The following is a 14,969-nucleotide window of genomic DNA, read 5'->3' on the forward strand; positions in this document are numbered from 1 at the left end:
AATGTAGTGGGGGTGGGGACTATAGCCTCAGGTCTTGTGGTTGTAGCCCTGCATAGAAGCTCAGGGCCTACAACCAAAAGGCTAGCTAGCCCTGAGTACCGGCAGTCCCAACATTAGCGTAGCCCCGGATCTTTTCCAGACCTAGCAACACCCCTGGTCGACAGTGTCAAATGGTTTTGGAAACTGCACGAAGTCTAGTAAACAACCCCCCCCCCCTCCATCCAGCATAACCAGTGATTCTTAACCCTATGATGCGGACTGGTCTGAAGCCAGATTGATGAACCCCAAGTAAAGAGTTAGTAGATAGTTGTTCCCCCAGAACAGATTCTGCGTGACATTCAAGACACTTTCCTAAGAGCGGCAAGGTAGTAAGGATCCTGAAATGTGCTGAGTCAGTAATACCTATGCCAGGGTTTTTTAAACGTTTCCAAACTTGGCCTGTTTTAAAGATAGAGGCAAAAGTGTCCCGGGTTAAAGAAGAGTTAAAAAGTAGTGCAGTGCAAGACTGCGCCAGTCGATCCTTTTTAAAAAGAAATCTGTTATGTGGGACTGAAGTCTAAAAATGTATTTTTTAGATAGTGATGCAGGGGGTGGGGGAAGCGAAGGAATGCGCAACTTACTGCATGAACAGAAGGTTCTTCTGAAAACAAATCCGGTGGATAGGCCAGTGAGGGTGGCCAATTACCTGGTTCTTCTTTGAATTAGGGTGAGGCAGCTGCCTGTTTTGTAGGTGGCAGTTAATAATGGGGAGTTTCTGTGCAGTTTAGTGTAGTCCTCTGTGATGAACTCATCGGAGATAGTAATGAGGTGGGCATTACCCATGTTTCTGTAATTAACAGAGCATCCAGTTTTTGATGGCTGAGAATGTCTGCTATGTTGGCTCCGAGTTTGAGAGCTGAGTGGCATTCATTAGTCTGAAGGTGAGTGGTGGGTGTGTGCGTGCATGTTGTGTTAGGGTGGTGGTTTGTTGTACAAATGGATGTGGATGAGTTTTTTTGTGGTGGCAGTTCTCTTTCCGTGGTTGTGTTTGTTTTGGTGTCCGATGGTGACCGAGGGCACCAGTAAAAGGGAGGTGAGGGGGGGTGCACATGATGGCTTCCCTTTGCTCTTGTGCGCACCAGGGGTTCTAACGTTGGCACATAGAGGACCCCCAGCCGGTACACACAGTAGACCCCATTTATACTTGAGGCCCTTATGCTGAGGACTGCCGGGTTGGGTTCCCCTGTAAGAAATGGAGATGAAAGGAAGTGAGGCATGCTATAGGTCACGTGACCTCTTTTGACCAGTAGAACGCACACAATGTATCTGGAGTTTGCAGGTAGGAACCTGTTGGTGACTGCACATTTCACCCTTTCCCAGTGTTATTGTGAGCAGACCTTCCACATCACAAAACCACCATCCCAATCAAATGGCACTACTCTAAATTAGAAAAGACCCACCGAGCAATAGTTATGCCACCCTGCAGGTGCAAAAGACTGGTTTACAAATACAAGTAAATATAACCTGGAAAGGATAGGATTGTATTTCACATCCGAGGGGGGGAGGGCATTGGTATAAGGGAACGATTCGAGAACCATCTCAAAACCTGAATTGTTAATGTGTTGGTTTGTTATTTATAAAATGTATTTAAAAAACGAGGATTCAAAAGGATCGAGCTTCATAATTCTACTCTTCCCTACTTTGCAGGCGTTACAGAACAAGAACTTCCATACCTTGTTTTTCTGTTCCTGTTTTGTACTGCATGGGTGTTTTTTTGTACACATGTAAATTGTTTTCACCTCAGGTGTGCACGTTTTGCATTTTATTGCAGGGTGTTGACTACATGTTCAACTGCACAGGTGTCATACACGTGTTTCATTTGTGGTGTAGGTGCAAAGGAGTTTCTTATAACACAAGTATACCTGTCTGATTGTGACGCCTTTTCAAGTTTTAAATAGTCCCTTCAAGACATATAAAATGGCGAGACTGGGTATCTTGCAAAAATAGCATCCAAAATGGCTCCCCAGTAATACCCGCTCACATAACTGCACCAGATTGACATTATGCTTGTGTTTGATGTCTGGTAGCTGTTCCCGTAACTTGCAGCAGCAGGCAACTCTCTATACCAAAAATAGTGACCAGAACTCCTGCAAAGCAAAGACGTGACGTGCTGGAACTAATGCGTACCACCACAGATACCAATGTTTGAAGTAAGGTAGTGCCCATGCACTACCCACATGACCTCAACGCTCAAACACACCATAACAGATATCCACCAGATGCAGAACATACGTGTCCATCTCATGGTAATCCTGCACACAATGTCCGGTTTCTTACAATCTGCAGGCATCAAGAGAAGAGCAAAGCAATCTTACACTCCTCCCTCTGTTCCTATTAACTTTCCCTAACCTTTCCCTCACAAATCCGAGAGCCCAGGAGAACAGGGAAATGACGGCAGTCATGCCACATAAAACTGAATAACATAACATCACTTATGTCGGGCTGCGAGATATGTTAATGTTAAAGGTTTTTGTACCGTGCACTGATGCCACTTGTGTGGTCTCCAGGCGCTCAGGTGGATCTGTAAAGCAAGGAGGCAGGGTAGATGGTCAGCAGGGTTGAGCTGGAATAGAGCAAGAGAGCTGTGATGTGCTGTTGTTAGCTTCAGTTAGGAAACACCGTTCACTGAGCATAAATGTGATTTTTCGTAAGTTGATCACCGTGTACTGTTGTTCAATGTTATTTGTGTTTTGTTTTGTTGTTGTGAGGTACATGCCGATTGTGGTGCTGTAGAGGTCTGGTTGTGTTAAGTCTAGAGTTTGAGAGGTGTATGCAGATGGGTGAGTTTATTACTACTGTTTGCTGATGAAAGTCCTGGAAATCCATTTTAGTGCTCCACACCTCCCACCCCTGTAATCCAGCCAAGTGCACCACATCTCCCAATCTAGGAATCCATCCAAGTGTGATAAACCACCCGTGTGCACCACTACTCCCTGCCCAGGAATCAATCCAAGTGAGTCATGCCTCCCCCCCTTGAAAATACATCCAAGTGCATCACATCTCCCACCCCCGAAGTTCGACCGACTGCACCACAACTCCTACCCCAGGAATCAATCCAAGTATGTGTGTCACACTTCCCTCCCCTGAAATCTGTCTAAGTGCATTACATTTAATGCCCATGAAGTTAATCTAACTGGTTCCTGCTGTGCTGGTTGTGATTTCTGCATGTCTCCCGCCGTCTGTAATGAATGTGTCATGGGCTGGTACTGCTACATTTGCATGTCTTGGGTGTGCGTCTTTTGTGGCACGTACATCTGCACTTGCATGGGATCTTGAGCATAATAGTCAGCCTGCTCTGTCTTGTATGTGGCCTGTTGCTACATTTTCCAATTCTGATGCATCCTGCCTCTGCACATTCGAGCTATGCACCCTGATTTTCCACACCCCCAACATAATATTGGACCCCCATTGGTCTCTGCTGTCCCCCATGAAACCCTCCTGCATTCTGCTGCATTGGGTGCCCGTACCCTCTTCCCCAAAGAATCCCTCGTCATCCCCATGGCTACTGATTGATATCCCCTCGTCCTGCAAAACCTCCCCTTGTCATCTGTGGTCAGTTCTACGCATGCTGAGCAACTACTTCTCTGCTCGCTAGCATCGCCCTTTCCATTGTCTGCTTAGATAATTTCTTCTGCACTAGCTTTGCTTCTTCTTGTTTCTTTAGTCATGCTTCTTTCTCGCATTCTCTTGCATTAGCCTGCAATAGTGCACTATGGTTAGCTGAATTTCTGACCACAGCTTAGCCTCCATCCTGACTAGCTGCTTAAGCTGCTTTTGCACTTGCTCGGGTAACCCCTGACATAATATGTGATACAATAACTCCACTGTTTTGTTTCACAGTTCTCTCGTCTCAAGGTGCCATTTCTCTAGAATTTGTTGTACATATTGAAGTGGGTCGTCATCCTCACACATTTTGCATGCCATGATCGTACTTATGTCAGAAGAGTCTGGTTATTGCACCCTTAGAGCTTGTCATATGACTGCTCAGCATTTATTGAGCGGCCCACCATTGTGAGCCGTGCTTTGTGCTGTCACTCCGGGATATCCTGCTCTCCGCAAGAATGGCTGAGAGTAGACTCTTCAAGTCCCCTACTGCTAATGTCGTCTCTGCTGTCTGTCTTTCGATCTCATAAATCCACTTGCCAGCTCCAGCAGTTAACGAAGGCAGCTTGAATATTACATTTTCTTTGTCAATTTGCCGCCAGGGAATATACTGAGGTCACCCTCCACCCTTTTCCAATAATGGGAACTGTGTCAGTGTCATCCCTCCGTCCTGTCTCCCCATGTCTTTAGTAGTGGTGAACGCCCTTGCCATCTGCCATCTCTGTCCTTTACTGTCCTGGCAGGGCCCTGAGCCTCTCAGCATACAAAGTGATATTGTCCACGCTCCATGACCCACCCTTGGGACACGGCAGTCGTCTTTCAATGTCCTCTTCTCCTCTACCCTTATTTTCTTCGCCTCCACATAATGTGTCTCAGTCTGGGCTTGCTTCCCTGGAGTGGCGAGGGTGTCTTTTCTTCTCATCATCCTCACTCCCCTGTAAATCCTCATCTGACCCACTGTCATTGTCCCCTTCTTTGTCCTCATTGAAGCTAAGTCTCCTTAATGTTGTGTCTTCCCGCTGCATTCCCTTTGTTTGGCCTGTAACTCCATTCTCCCCCCTCTCTGAGGTTTCCCCAGCACTCCTGTCTGCCTGTGGGGCAGCCGTGCTGCTTCTCCTACTCCTTTGGAGTTCACCTATCCTTCTTCGTATACCATCCCTAGCCTCATCATCCAAACATGGCGAGTCCATCTTAACCTCTACCGCTTTCGAAGAGCGCCTTTCTCTGCCTTCATCTCTGTCTCGTTCACTTCTGTTTGCTTATCTTTTTCCCTGCATCACTGTTCTTTAACGAGCCACTCAACTTCTAACCTCCTTTTAGCTTTCTTTATTTGCAATTGCCTTTCCCGCTCTTCTTCTGCTTTCCTCCTTGCTATGTCTTCTAGCTCTCTTAGTTTCCTTTTCTCCTTTTCCTCTCTTTCTCCTGCCTCTGTTTGCTCCCTTTTGATTTGCAATTTTTCATATCCCTCCTTTTCTCAGACCATTATTTAGCTTCCTCCACCTCATCTTTACTACTCGATAATTCCTTCCCCATGTGCCCTGTTTTACTGGCTGTTTTCCCATCCAGTTTGAGCAATATCTGTCCGCCAATCCATTCATTCGACACTATGAAATTCTTGGCCTTCACTAAGTCCTGTTTTCCCCAAGGCATTCTCCTTCAGCTTCACTTGCATCTCCCGGCACTCCTTACATTTGCTGCTAATGTCTTGAGCTACTTTCCTTGCTTTGCGCCATTAGGTATATCTCTGCCAGTATTTGCTGGAGGTGCGAAAGTGGGCTTGGTGTATCCCACCGCTGCATTTAATTCCGTCATAGGGTAAAATCCCTTGCTTTCTGTTGCTGTGTCTACGCCAGCTGGTTGAGGAGGAAGTGGGGGAGCTGAGGGCTGTTCGTCTCCGGTGTCCCATTGGCTCATCATCCAATGCCGCTGAACCGAGTCCCCTTCCTCAACTTGAAACATGTTAAAGAGGTGTATCCCTCATCTTCATCACTTTATGTAACACTTGATCAATACTTACCTGCCCTCATCTCGGGATTTTGATACATCCAATTATAATCAATACAACATGACAAGTGTTTTCTTAGCCTCTCCAGCCCACCACCATAAACACAGGCGTTTTTCATACACTGCCGCTCTGAAGCTCTCCGCACTGAAGGCTTAAATCACAACTCCACTTGTGAGCTTCTTAAGTTCCACCCAAATGGCACAACACTGGGTTTCAATCACAATCGCCAAACTACCCACTAAGTTCTACTGCGTTTTGTACACTCCAAGTCCTATGAAACAACCACACTGGTGACGTCACCAATACTGTAGAGGAGGAATTGTCGATACTTGATTTTTCAACAGAAATGTCGGCTTATGTACTTTCCCAAACACAACAACAACAAAAAACATAACATATATACAGCCACCTTCCGGTCTCCTCATCTCCTCACAGTGTAAACCAATAAATCTTGTGGTCCCTCTTCTACAGTGTCGCCTTATAGGAATGTCCCTCAGTGAGGCAAATCAGGAACCACTTTTGGCAAAATAAGGTGGCTTCTTCCGTTAACCAAGGTATCCAGGTAAACCATTCTATACTTGTCCACGAACCAAGCATGTTTTAAGGCATCTGTTTCCACAGAACGCTACACAGCCCCTCGGGGATGCAGCAGGACACGGTGGTTTGTCTCTGAAAAATCCTACCGACTGTCTTGTTCTATCACTTTGTATATGTGTGGCCAGTGCTCTCTAGCAGTCACCCCAATTATCAGCAAAGAACACTTGGGCTCATCAAAGACTCCCCGCCACAAGAACGGAAGACTCAGCCATAGGGCAAAGTTACTATCTGTTACTAGCAAACAAAAATGACAGGGATCACACCAGAAAAACAAGTGTCCTCCAGAGCTCTCGACTTCTAAGCATGGATAATCTGGTTTTATTCCGGTGTGACATCACAAATCCAAGTTCCATGTCAGAAACCTATCAAACATTAACACTGGTGGCCAGTTTGGGTGAGCTACATATAGGAGCTATAGGGGTTAATTCTACCATTGGATAGCCATATCTACTGGCCCCTCCTAAAACCACCTCTACTAGTGTAAATCTACAATGTTTCAGGGTCTCAGAGAGAACATTGGCCCTTGCAACAAAATATATCCCCACGGGAAAGGTGACTGTGGATTGGGCAGAATGTGTCCTCCCATCCCTGGGGCTATGGATGGTTACCAGAGTGTAGCTTTTCAAGGCAATGGGAATGAACATCGAGGTGTGAAGTGGTTTCTAATGCTGCCATCTCTGATCACTTAAGCTTGCATTCAGTTAGCAGTTCGTGGGCAATACTTGTAGCTTCTCCCCTCTGGTTCGATGGGAACGGTCCTCTTTGTCTACCTCGGTTGATTGGCCATTGCCCTGTTCGGCTGGGTCATGTGTGTTGAGACCACAAAATGAATCTGTCCTGCTTGTAATTATGAGGATTTTAGCATGATTTTCTGAAGGTGGCTCATCGTCTTGGTAACTGGAACTTTCCTGTCTCTACTTGTATGTGGCTGGGTGCCTTGTTTCTGCTTGCCTCTGGCTGCAGCGATAATGTCAGCCTTTCCATGCACTTAAAGTCTGTCTCTCCTTCTCTCTTTGCGTCATAGGCAAATAACTTCCATATTGTTCCATATGACTTCCCTATGTTAGTAGCAGTCTAGCATGTGCAAGCTAAATATATGAATACTTTGCATCTTGCGGTTTCAGCTTTGGCGGTGTCGGTCCTTCACCTACGTGGGTCATAAACATGTGTTTCATGCCAATCTGTAATAAACAAGTGCATGTTTGTGTAACTTCATGAATGGATGGATATGTACTTCATGTATAAGTGCGCCTATGTCATGGTGTCAGTGATGACATCATTGATTTCTGGCCTTGCAGTCAGGCAAGTGGCTCGATCAATGTAATTTCCATGTCATCCAAGTCATTGATTGGGGATGGTCTGAATGGCTGCCTGAGAGAGTAACGCTTCTCACATCTGCGATACATTGAGGATCGCACTGATGGGCCTAAGAGTGAGGCACATCTTTTGTTTCTCTGCCTTTGTGTTGAGAGTCGTGTGGGTGGCATGAGGGTCATATTTGGCCCCCCCTTCTACATGGGTTACTGCCTCACGGTTGCGAGTGGCTTCCCCTGATCTGGTTTTATTTGGTTGCTGCCTCACAGTTGTGAGTGGCTTCTCGTGATCCAGGTACTTTTTGTTACTGCCTCATGGTTGCGGGTGACTTCCTGTGATCTAGGGTTATTTGGGGTTATTTGGGCATAGGCCCTCTCTGTTAATTATTTTGTGTGTCTGTCTTCCTTTTGGTTGTCTGCCTTGTTGATTTTGGGTTGGGTTTATTTCAGTGGTGGTTTCCTAATGAGTTTTCTTTCTGTGGGTGAAGTAGGGGGTGTTGAGAGTGGCAGAGTCAGGTCAGTGATTGGTGGTGGTCTCACACTGTGTGCAGTCTTGATGAGTAGGGTTGGGTAGTTGTGTGGAGAGTTGGTAAATGATGGGCAGGACTTGGTGGGGGAGTATTAGTTTCTCCCCTTGGGGTAGCTTTATCCAACTAGTCTGATTTGGGTTCTGTTCTTCTTACTGTTGTTAAGGTTCCTGGTGGGATTATTACCTATCGATAATTGTTGAAAGTTTGTTTCCTGCCTTTAGCCAGGGTGTGAAATATGGCTAACGCAGCAGTTGGTCTAAATTCAAGTATGGCTAAAACACCATTCGCCTAAATGTGAGCTATGGTTGACTAATGTAATTTGCCCAAGTGCAAGATGTGGCTAACTCAGACAATCTGCTCAATTGTGAGATATGGCTAACTGACACAGTTGGTCTGAGATCATATCGGTCTACAAAACAGTTCACCTAAGTGTGAGATATGGCTAATTAGCACAATTCTCCTAAATGTAGTAACACCTGGGTTTAGGATACCTGGATAGAGGCAGAGTGGCCTAAAATGGAGGCACAACAGTAATTGTGCTAGCACTTAAACTTGTTGTTTAGAAAGCAATCAGGCTAAGTGCGAGATATGTTTAACTAAACACAATCAGGCTCAGTGCGAGATGTGGCCAACTAAACGCAATCAGGCTAAATGCAAGATATAGCTAACTAGAAAAAGTCTGGCTAAATGTGCGCAATCAGGCTAAATGCGAGATGTGGCAAACTAAACACAATCGGGCTAAATGCGAGATATGGCTAACTAGGCAAAATCAGGCTAACTAGGCAAAATCAGGCACAATAAGGCTAAATTCAGCATATAGCTAACTAAGCACAAGCAGGCTAAATGCAAGATACAGCTTCCAAGGCAGAATCAAGGTAAATTTGAGATACGGCTAACTATCCACAATCAGGCTAAATGAGAGATATGGCTAACTAAACACAATCAGGCTAAACACAATCTGTAACAGCAGGGACCTGGTGGCCCTGCTCCTCTCCAGTTCCATCAGGAGACCGGAGGATGCCTCTTTCACCACCCAGCATGAAGGTTAGCCATGGGGCCTTACAACAGGAAAGCGTGATTGAGTGTAAGACTTCAAATTTAAAATCTCAGCTGTTACTACAATTTGCATTGAGCAGCGGAGATCTTGCTGCACCTTAAACAACTTGCCTGATTTAGAGCACACTAAGACCTTTCTTTGTTTTAGTACCCGCATCGTCTCCTCTTCTACTGATGCAAACCATTCCATCATGGCCGCACGCACCGCATGCATCAGAGTGCCTGGTGCCTTTGTTGCTGTTCTTGTTGCTGAGCCTGATTGGCTGGGCTTTTAGTTAACTCGACCTATGTGAGAGCCGGCAGGCTTTGCCGGCCCTCATCCCAAGGCCCACTCCTTTATCCATGGCCTGTTTGCTGCCCTCACTTCCACCTGTACCAGCAGGGTCCTGGTGGCCCTGCTCCTCTCTCCTTCCATCGGGAGACTGGAGGATGCCTCTTTTCACCACTCAGCATCAAGGTAAGCCATGGGGGCTTACATCAGGAAAGCGCGACCGAGCGCAAGACTTAAAAGTTAAAATATCAGCTGTTACTACAATTTGCATCGAGCAGCGAAGATCTCGGTACACCTCAAACAACTTGCCTGATTTGGAGCACACTAAGACCTTGCTTTGCTTTCGCCTCCTCTTCTACTCATGCGTAGCCATTCCATCATGGCCGCATGCACCGCATGCACCGGAGTGCCTGGTGCCTTTGTTGCGGTTCTTGTTGCTGATGCTGATTGGCCGGGCTTTTAGTTAACTCGACCTAAGGGAGAGCCAGCCTGCTTTGCCGGCCCTCCTCCCAAGATCCACTCCTAAGGCCCCTGTCCGCTTCAGGTACGCTATTGTCGACTGTGTGATGGGTGAGCCCCCTCTATGGTCACCTGTGTGTTGAGTGAGCCCCACCCCTATGGTCGCCTGTGTGTTGTGTGAGCCCCTCACCCCCCTATGGTTTCCTGTGTGATACGTGAGCCCCCCACAATGGTCGCCTGTGTGTTGGATGAGCCCCACCACTATGGTCGCCAGTATGTTGCGTGAGCCCGCCACACCGTCTATGGTCGCCTGTGTGATGCGCGACCCCCCCCTTCGGTCGCCTGTGTGTTGCGTGATCCCCACCCCTATAGTCGCCTGTGTGTTGCGTGAGCCCCCTCACCCCCCTATGGTCGACTGAGTGATGCGAGAGCCCCCCCTATGGTTGCCTGTGTGATGCGTGAGCCCCCCCCTATGGTTACCTGTGTGATGTGTGAGCCCCCACCTCTGGTCGCCTGTGTGTTGCATGAGCCCCACCCCTATGGTCACCTGTGTGTTGTGTGAGCCCCCGACCCCCTCTATGGTTGCCTGTGTGATGCATGAGCACCCCACCCCCTCATGATCGCCTGTGTGATGCATGATCCCGACACACCCCCTAGGGTTGCCTGTGTGTTGCGTGAGCCCCCAGCCCCTCTATGGTTGCCTGTGTGTTGCTTGAGCCCCCCAACCCCCCTAGGGTCACCTGTGTGTTGTGTGAGCCCCCCACACCCCTTATGGTCGCCTGTGTGTTGCGTGAGCCCCCACACCTCCTATGGTTGCCTGTGTGTTTGCGCGAGCCCCAATGGTAGTCTGTGTGATGCCTGAGCCCCCCACCCCTCTATGGTCACCTGTGTGTTGCGTGAGCCCCCCCATACCCCTTATGGTTGCCTGTGTGATGTGTGAGCCCCCCACCCCCCTCTATGGATGCCTGTGTGTTGCGTGAGCCCCCGACACCCCCTTATGGTCACCTGTGTGTTGTGTGAGCCCCTCATCCCCCTATGGTCGCCTGTGTGATAAGTGAGCCCCCCTATGGTCGCTGGTGTGTTGCATGGGCTCCCTCCTTAGGTCGCCTGTTTGCATGAGCCCCACCCCAATGGTGGCCTGTGTGTTGCATGAGCCCCCCACCCCTCTAGGGGGGCCTGTTGGTTGCGTGCGTCCCCACCCCCTGTGGATGCCTGTGTGTTGCGTGATCCCCCTCACCCCCCTATGGTCGACTGTGTGTTGCGAGAGCCTCCCTATGGTCACCTGTGTGATGCGAGAGCCCGCACCAATGGTCACCTGTGTGTTGCGTGAGGCCCACCCCTATGGTCACCTGTGTGTTGCGTGAGCCCCCGACGCCCTCTTTGGTCGCCTGTGTGATGCGTGAGCACTCCTCCCCATGATCGCCTGTGTGATGCATGAGATGAGCCCCACACCCCCCCTAGGGTTGCCTGTGTGTTGCGTGAGCCCCATCCCCCCTATGGTTGCCTGTGTGTTGCGTGAGCCCCCCAACCCCCCTAGGGTCACCTGTGTGTTGCGTGAGCCCCCCCACACCCCGTATGGCGCCTGTGTGTTGCATGAGCCCCCACACCCCCTATGGTCGCCTGTGTGTTTGCGTGAGCACCCCTATGGCCGTCTGTGTGATGCGTGAGCCCCCGACATCCCTATGGTCACCTGTGTGCTGCGTGAGCCCCCCATACCCCATCTGGTTGCCTGTGTGTTTTGTGAGCTCCTCATCCCTCTATGGTCGCCTGTGTGTTGCGTAAGCCCCCACCCTCCCTATGGTCGCCTGTGGGATAAGTGAGCCCCCCCTATGGTCACCTGTGTGATGCATGAGCCCCACCCCTATGGTCACCTGTGTGTTGCATCAGCCCCCCACACCCCTATGGTCGCCTGTGTGATGCGTGAGCCCCACCTATGGTCACCTGTGAGATGCCTGAGCCCCCCTATGGTCGCTTGTGTGATGTAGGAGGCCCCCACTATGGTCACCTGTGTGTTGTGTGAGCCCCCACCCCTCTAGGGTCGCCTGTTTGTTGCGACGCCCCCACCCCCTATTGTTGCCTGTGTGTTGTGTGAACCCCCACCCCCTATGGTCGCTTGTGTGTTGTGTGAGCCCCCACCCCCCATATGGTCGCCTGTGTGATGCATGAGCCCCCACCACCCTAAGGTCGCCTTTGTGTTGTGTGAGCCCTCCCACCCCCCTGATGTTAGCCTGTGTGTTGCTTGAGCCATCCCACCTCCCCCCCCCCCCATGGTCGCCTGTGTGTTGCATGAGCACCCGCCATGGTCACCTGTGTGTTGCGTTAGCCCCCCAATGTGGTTGCCTGAGTGATGCGTGAGCCCCCCCTATGGTCGCCTGTGTGTTGCGTAAGCCCCCCTATGCTCACCTATGTGATGCATGAGCCCCCCACCTACCCTATGGTCGCCTGTGTGTTGCGTGAGTCCCTCCATGGTCGCCTGTGTGTTGTGTGAGCCCCCAACCTCCCTATGGTGGCCTGTGTGATGCGTGAGCCCCCCTATGGTCACCTGTGTGTTGTGTGAGCCCCCCTATGGTCACCTGTGTGTTGTGTGAGCCCCCCTATGGTCACCTGTGTGTAGCATGAGCCCCCCACACTCCCTATGGTCGCTTGTGTGATATGTGAGTCCCCACCCCTCTGTGGTTGGCTGTGTGTTGCGTGAGCCCCCTACACCCCCTATGGTTGCCCGTGTGTTGCGTGAGCCCCCCACCCCCTATGGTCACCTGTGTGATGCATGAGCCCCCCACCTCCCCTAGGGTTGCCTGTGTGTTACATGAGCCCCCACCCCCTATGGTCGCCTGTGTGATGCATGAGCCCCCACCCCCCTATGTTCACCTGTTTGTTGTGTGAGCCCCCCACGTCCTTATGGTCGTCTGTGTGTTGCGTGAGCCCCCCACCCCCACTATGGTCACCTGTGTATTTCGTGAGCCCTCCTGTGGTCACATGTGTGTTGCATGAGCCCCACACCCCCCTATGGTCGCCTGTGTGTTGCGTGAGCCCCCACCCCCCTATGGTCGCCTGTGTGTTGTGTGAGCCCCCCACCCTCCCTATGGTCACCTATGTGATGCGTGAGCCCCCTATCCCCTTTATGGTCGCCTGTGTGATGCGTGAGCCCCCCCCCCCGTGGTCGCCTGTGTGTTGCGTGAGCCCCCGAAAACTCTATGGTGGCCTGTATGATGCGTGAGGGCCCCCCTATGGTCGCCTGTGTGTTGTGTGAGCCCCCCCATGGTCGCCTGTGTGTTCTGTGAGCCCCCCACCTCCCTATGGTGGCCTGTGTGATGCGTGAGCCCCCCTATGGTCACCTGTGTGTTGTGTGAGCCCCCCTATGGTCACCTGTGTGTAGCATGAGCCCCCCACACTCCCTATGGACGCTTGTGTGATATGTGAGTCCCCACCCCTCTGTGGTTGGCTGTGTGTTGCATGAGCCCCCAACACCCCCTATGGTTGCCTATGTGATGTGTGAGCCCCCCACCCCCCTTTGGTTGGCTGTGTGTTGCGTGAGCCCCTGCACACCCCATATGGTTGCCTGTGTGTTGCGTGAGCCCCTCACCTCCCCTAGGGTTGCCTGTGTGCTGCATGAGCCCCCACAACCCTATGGTCGCCTGTGTGATGCATGAGCCCCCACCCCCCTATGTTCACCTGTTTGTTGTGTGAGCCCCCCACACCCCCTATGGTCGTCTGTGTGTTGCGTGAGCCCCCCGCTCCCACTATGGTCACCTGTGTATTTCGTGAGCCCTCCTGTGGTCACATGTGTGTTGCATGAGCCCCACACCCCCCCTATGGTCGCCTGTGTGTTGCGTGAGCCCCCACATCCCTATGGTCGCCTGTGTGTTGTGTGAGCCCCCCCCCTCCCTATGGTCACCTATGTGATGCGTGAGCCCCCTATCCCCTTTATGGACGCCTGTATGATGCGTGAGCCCCCAACCCCCCCACTCCGTGGTCGCCTGTGTGTTGCGTGAGCCCCCCACACCTCTCTGGTGGCCTGTATGATGCGTGAGGCCTCCCCTATGGTCCCCTGTGTGTTGCGTGAGTCCCCCCATGGTCGCCTGTGTGTTGTGTGAACCCCCCACCTCCCTATGGTGGCCTGTGTGATGCGTGAGCCCCCCTATGGTCACCTGTGTGTTGTGTGAGCCCCCCCTATGGTCACCTGTATGTAGCATGAGCCCCCCCACATTCCCTATGGTCGCTTGTGTGATATGTGAGTCCCCACCCCTCTGTGGTTGGCTGTGTGTTGCGTGAGCCCCCTACACCCCCTATGGTTGCCTGTGTGTGGCGTGAGGCCAGCACCCCCCTATGGTTGCCTATGTGATGTGTGAGTCCCCCACCCCCTTTGGTTGGCTGTGTGTTGCGTGAGCCCCTGCACACCCCCTATGGTCGCCTGTGTGTTGCGTGAGCCCCTCACCCCCCTATGTTCACCTGTTTGTTGTGTGAGCCCCCCACGCCCCATATGGTCGTCTGTGTGTTGCATGAGCACCCCACCCCCACTATGGTCACCTGTGTATTTCGTGAGCCCTCCTGTGGTCACATGTGTGTTGCATGAGCCCCACACCCCCCCTATGGTCACCTGTGTGTTGCGTGAGCCCCCACCCCCCTATGGTTGCCTGTGTGTTGCGTGAGCCCCCTATCCCCTTTATGGTCGCCTGTGTGTTGCGTGAGCCTCCCAACCCCCTATGGTTGCCTGTGTGTTGCGTGAGCCCCTCACCTCCCCTAGGGTTGTCTGTGTATTGTGTGAGCCCCCCTATGGTCACATGTGTGTTGCGTGTGCCCCCACCCCATTATGTTCACCGGTTTGTTGTGTGAGCCCCCCACACCCCCTATGGTCGTCTGTGTGTTGCGTGAGCCCCCCACACCCTCTATGGTCGCCTGTGTATTGTGTGAGCCCTCTATGGTCACATGTGTGTTGCGTGAGCCCCCACCCCCTTATGTTCACCTGTTTGTTGTGTGAGCCCCTCACCTCCCCTATGGTCGCCTGTGTGTTGCGTGAGCCCCTCACCTCCCCTAGGGTTGCCTGTGTGTTGCGTGAGCCCCCACCTCCCCTAGGGTTGCCTGTGTGTTGCATGAGC

The sequence above is a fragment of the Ambystoma mexicanum genome, chromosome 11, assembly GCF_040938575.1.
Source record: "Ambystoma mexicanum isolate Mex_15411 chromosome 11, UKY_AmexF1_1, whole genome shotgun sequence".
NCBI lineage: Eukaryota > Metazoa > Chordata > Amphibia > Caudata > Ambystomatidae > Ambystoma > Ambystoma mexicanum.